A 6,000-nucleotide genomic window follows, 5' to 3' on the forward strand; every position below is an offset into this window, starting at 1 on the left:
TTTGGTCGATGAGAACTGTGAATGTGGTTCTCCATAATGTTCAGAGGGAGTACCACCAATCTAGTAAGTTTGTGGCAGGGGCAGGATTTAAAATAGGGATAACATACCTAACTCATAAGGAGCAATATAGAGTGCCTGCTAATCTAATGTTCAGCTAAAACTTGTGACTTCCAATCAACTTTCATCCTGTGAGTATGCTTTGTGGAACCTTAGAGGCATCTCAGAAATGAAGGCCTTGGGGAAGAATTCTCCACGGCTGCATTGAGCTGCCTGCCATGGGCATTCAGAAACCCAAACATCACAGACCTTGGTCCAGTAAGGGCTGAACTAGCCACAAAAAGGATAAGGAGGTAGGGGAAAGGCTGTTGGAGCTCACACTGCCAACCCTAGTCCAGTATAAGCAGGATCCCTCCCTCAGCAGCTCTGATAAGGCAGGTGGGAAGGCCGCCAAGGCAAACCACATAGCAGCCAGCAGGAAGCAGGGCTGGTGATTTAGGAGGTGGCTCGGAAGCAGAGCCAAATATTTGAAGGGTTTTATCGCTCCAGTCCCCAGCTGTGATGGAGTGGATTTGCTGGAGGCTTCTGAGTAGGACCTTGCTTGCCACCCAGCCTGACTCAGCAAAGCTGATCTCTCCGCGCCCCCGCCCCCCCCCCCGCCTACCTCAAAGATGGCCTTATACCAAGTGCCAAATGCAGCCATTTCTCCAGGCAGCAGTATCAAGAGAGAGTGCCATTTTTCTCCCCCCTCCCTTTGATATACATTGCCAAAAGTTTCATGCCCATAAAAAAAGTTGTCTTGCCTTTTGAATTAAGGTACAAAAATGTCTAGGGTCTTCATTCCACCGCAGAAAATGTTACAGCACACAATTCTTCCTGAGCTTCCCTTAGAAACCTGTCTGGTAGCTGATACAGTCATTGGAAGCTTGCCTTGGGAACACCTGCATTGGGAAGTTAGTAATCTCAAAACAGATTTGAAGATCATGTGGTTTGGTCTCCTCTATAAAATGCAAAATCACAGCCTTGCACAGTCTCAGTGTGCCTTGGGGCCTGCAGGAGACTTTAGGAGGTATTTAGCTCTTCAGCATGAACTCAGCTTTGCAATTTGAAACAGACTCTCTTGCCCTACTCTTAGCATTTTAGAAGGAAAATACACATCCTTTTAAACACATTTTTCCCTTTTAAAAACAGCAAAGGCAAAGCAGGGTGCCTGTTTTAGTAAATGAAAAAATGAATGGTAGTTGAAGGGTTAAGCTCCCTCTCCCAAGGCAAATTGAGGTTACATGAGCATTAATTTGCAGTTCATACACCAATAAAAGATGGATGTATTAGTTCCAGAAACAAGCTTTTGTGTAGCTGCATGCTTCCCATGCCAGAAGGATGTTCACCTTGAGCCACCTGTTTTCTTTCTGACGCAGGTCAAAGTACAACTGTTTATTCAAGTATTTTCTTCTTAATGTATTGTTAAAGGCTTTCACGGCTGGAATCACTGGGGTGTTGTGTGGTTTCTGGGCTGTATGGCGTGTTCTAGTAGCATTTTCTCCTGACGTTTTGCTGGCCTCTTCAGAAGATCTGATGGTAGCAAAGAAAGTGGAGTATATATACCTGTGGAATGTCCAGGATGGGAGAAAGAACCATTTTCTTCTTATCAAAGGGCACTTTCGCACATGCAGAATAATGCACTTTCAATCCACTTTCAATGCACTTTGCAGCTGGATTTTACGGTGCAAAATAACAAAATCCACTTGCAAACAATTGTGAAAATGGATTGAAAGTGCATTGTTCTGCATGTGCAAAAGTGCCCTAGGACTGTTGTTTTCCCATTTCATGCAAATTATGCTATTACAGTTATATATCTAAATATTGACGCTGTTGGTGTGATTCAACTGCAGCAATTTGACATTTTATGGATTTTGTTAACTTCTTCATTGCATGCCACCTTGAATGCCCTTAGGGTTAGAAAGGCAACATTCAAACCTTCTAAGTCAGGGGTAGGGAACCTTTAACACTCAAAGAGCCATTTGGACCCGTTTTCCACGGGAAAAGAAAACACTTGGAGCTGCAAATAATGTTTGACATTTAAAATAAAGATAACACAATATATATATATAGGGGTTTTTTTTACCTTTTACTCCGCTCATTCTGAGAAGCGCATGGATGCGCCCACCCTGCTGCCTGCAGGGCGGGCAAGGATGAAGGCGGTGGCTCGGCCTTGCTGGCCGCCGGGAAAGCACCCGCCCTGCTCCAACGGGGCGGGCGAGAGGGGAAGCCCGCGGCGCGGCCGACCGTGGGCAGTTGGTGCGTCCACCCTGCTGCCTGCAGGGCAGGCAAGGATGGGGCTGGTGGCTCGGCTCGTGGAGCCACAGTGCAAGGGCAGAAGAGCCGCATGCGGCTCTCGAGCCGCAGGTTCCCTACCCCTGTTCTAAGTAAACATGGCGGGATGTACCAGCCTCAGAGTAGCAATAGTTCCTTCAGAGAGATGAAGGCAATTGGAAAGCAAGACTGCTGTTTGTGTTCCCTATGATTCTTCCCTTCCTCCATCTTCGGTGAACTGTTTGGTAACGTTTCGTGGGGTTTAAAAACATGCAAAAACAAGTTATTAGAAGCAGCAGTGTGACAAAAATCTAGCCTACATTAGGGCCCATGTGCTTATTCCAAAGCACATTCTGAAACATATTTGTCCATCTTCAGACTATAACTCAAGTTTTAGAAGAATTTTTAATGGAAGCAGTTCGGCACAGAATAGTAGATTAAAATTTCTGCCCAGCTACATCCAGTTACCTACTAGCTACACAAAGATAAGTACAGTTCCCAACAGGTCTGGAGAACAATGACCTGTCCTTTTAAAAGAAGCTTAAATGTGTAAAAATGGGCCTTTCCTTGAAGGAAGGTTAACATCACCACATACTATATTACATTCAATTAGGGCTCCATTAAAGGGGCATTTTTCCCTTCAGGTTGTTAGCAACCCTAATGGTGACAGAGAATTCTTTAAAATGTTAAAACACAGCAAATAAGCTTGCAGCCCCGGATTTCTACAGTGTGGTCAGTTTTGAACTAGCTGACCCTAAAATGTTTTTGGTGCTGAAGCAAAATTTTAAAGACCCAGTTAGATGGAAGCAAATTACAAAGCACAGGAGATGCTGCAGCTACCATTGGAAAGCTACAATCACCTTGTTAGTGATGCCCCCTTGTGCTCTTATGTGGAACAACGAGCAGTTTGGAACAGGTAAAATACATTCTCCCCCTTCCTTTCTGTACATTCAAGCAAAACAAAGGATGGTTGGGCATTGTAGATCACTCATAGGCATAACAGAAAGGAAGATGTCCCTGAATGCAAGATGACACCCCTTCCCCCGTAAAGGTTAAACAACATTTCTTTTGGTTGTGGTGGGTTTTCCGGGCTGTGTGGCCGTGGTCTGGTAGATCTTGTTCCTAACATTCTGCCTGCATCTCCGGCTGGCATCTTCAGAGGTGTATCACAGAGGGAAGTCTGTTACACACTGTTTCCAGAAGATGCCAGCCATAGATGAAGGCAAAGCATTAGGAAGAAGATCCACCAGACCATGGCCTGGAAAACCCACAGCCTGGAAAACCCACCACAATCAGTTAAATCCGGTTGTGAAAGCCTTTGACAAAACATTTCTTTTATTTCTAGACACATGTTGACCAGCATGCAAGTCTGAGATTACCCGTTCCCTTTTTGGATGGCACACCTGGGGAAAGCACCTAATCCTGCATTTGAGTAAATACAGTAGCATTTCCTAGTAAGGAAATGGAGCCAACTTGCAATTGCTCATACACACCTTGCACAGGCTGGATGGGATGTTAAAGCAGCCCTGAAATAAGCTGAGCCAAGTGGGCCCTGCCATGCTGCTGGCAGTAGTGTGAAAATTAGAACACCAAGCGTAGACTTGCCCATGGTGGGCTTACATTTTACTGTCATTGTCGCCACAGCCCAGATCTGAGACCAGAAATGCTACAAGCACATAAAGCTATTTGGTTTGACTTGCTCCTGGATGAATTTATCCGGTAAGTTGGAGGGCCAGTCCACTCCTATCCTTGTTATGAAGTGGAGTAGAATATACCTGTGTCCATTAAAGTGACAACTGAAGGAGGATGAGAGCTGGAATAGCCAGGTCCTTTAAGAACATCAGGAACACAAATATGCTCATTATAGGTGAGGTTAAGGTGACTCCCCCAGAAGGCAGGCATCAGTCACCAAAAAGTGAGGAGGAAAACAGATCCCAAGCAGCATGTTTGCTTGCAAGCTCCCTGTAAATGAACAAATTTCTCCTGTGCACTGCCTGTTCATGTCAGTGGGATTTGCATAGGAAGATTAGTGTTAGTCCTATTTTGATTAGTGGTGCATCGGGTTGTTGCTTTGACTTCCTGCCTCTTTCTTAACTTCCTGGAGCTGAGGGTACAGCCAGGGAATAGAGTTTGTTCCCCACCACAGGATCTTTATTCATGGCAGGCAGCTCTGCACATCTTGACACCAACTCCACCTGGCACCTATGATATCTGCAGGATTTTCTGAACAGCGAGACAGGCAGACAACAAGGCCTCAAGATCATGGTTTGAAACATCTCCTGCATCCTCAACACTCAGCTTGATAAAGGGATCTGGAGAACTTACACACCATTCTGTGCCATTTTGATTTGTGTTCCAAAAAAGTATCACTTTGCATTTAAGGTACAGTATCGTTTGCCTGGTGGGAAGCATCACCTTGGATAACACCCGTTGCCATTTTCACAAATGACAGGAGTCCGTTGCAGAGGCCTATGTCATGATCAGTTCCTGTTTGATCCTGCCATGTATTTTGCCTCCTGCCCAGGATGTGGGGACCTGTCTCTTCTCAATCCCGCTCCCCGCTGCGCTCCTGTTTCCCAGCTTCACTTCTTCTCAGGCCTTAGCTCATGAGACACCTGCTGTTGTAAAGTTCTGTCAGTAGTGTGGAATATAGATTGTTTTGACCCTGGCAGGGGGGAGGCAGTTTCTTCCTCCAACCAACCGTGGGACTAGAGGGGTGCCATCCCCCTTTGGGAAGTGGTAGGCAGGAGTGGAGTGATGTGACGTGCGGGAATGACATGGGGCATAATGGCTATGTTTGGTTCTGGCAAAAGAAGTCTAAATGTTTATTCCTGATGCTGTTTCATAATAATTAACAGAATAGTTTTGTTACTGAACAGTTCAGGGGCAAGACAGCCTACTTGATAAGGGTTAGGTGATGGGGCAGGAGGTTGGAAGACAAGAGAGATTTATTCAACCTTTTCAAGCCACACCGCCCTCCTTCGCCTCCCAAACCCCACCTCCCACACATAGGAAAGTCCTATCCATCTGTGGTACAAGATGGTTGCCCAAAAATTAAAAGAATAGTTAATCCAGTTTGATAAAAAGCAAAGGGATCTAAGTTAGCTTCAATGTCAGGAACATTACCTACTCCTCAGTAGCTGCTTAGCATCCCCCCAAGCCTTCCAGATTTTTTAAGTAGTCCAGTCATGGTTCTCCTGCCATGTGTACAAAACCACAGATGTCTAAAGGGGGCTCTTTCCCAACGTTCCTAACCTGAAAGAGAAAATACCTGAAAACCAGAATGTGGTGGCTTCTGGAATTCATTCCAACATCAACAAAAAGAAAATGTGGGGAGGTGGGAGTGGTTATAAAATTATTGTACTCCCCCACCCACATGTGGTAGGAAGAAGCAAGGAGAGCCATTTACAGGATCAGTTTGCTGTTACATAGAGAATTCTGGTGACTTGTGCTTTAAAAAATAATGTAAATGCATACAGTGGTGGTCTTGTTAATCCTGGGGCCTCAGGCAAAAGTCAAGTATGTGTCCCCCTACATTCCAAAATAATCCACTTGGTGCTGCTGCTTATTTCTTGTTTACACTTTTAAAGAAATTAGTATTTCTTATAAACTTTCATGAAATTTCTTCTCTACTTTTACTTTTTTCATTTTTCTGCCCTGCTTAGATAGTTTTGTTTCATTTCTTCATAG

The sequence above is a fragment of the Sphaerodactylus townsendi genome, linkage group LG06 (assembly GCF_021028975.2).
Source record: "Sphaerodactylus townsendi isolate TG3544 linkage group LG06, MPM_Stown_v2.3, whole genome shotgun sequence".
Lineage (NCBI taxonomy): Eukaryota > Metazoa > Chordata > Lepidosauria > Squamata > Sphaerodactylidae > Sphaerodactylus > Sphaerodactylus townsendi.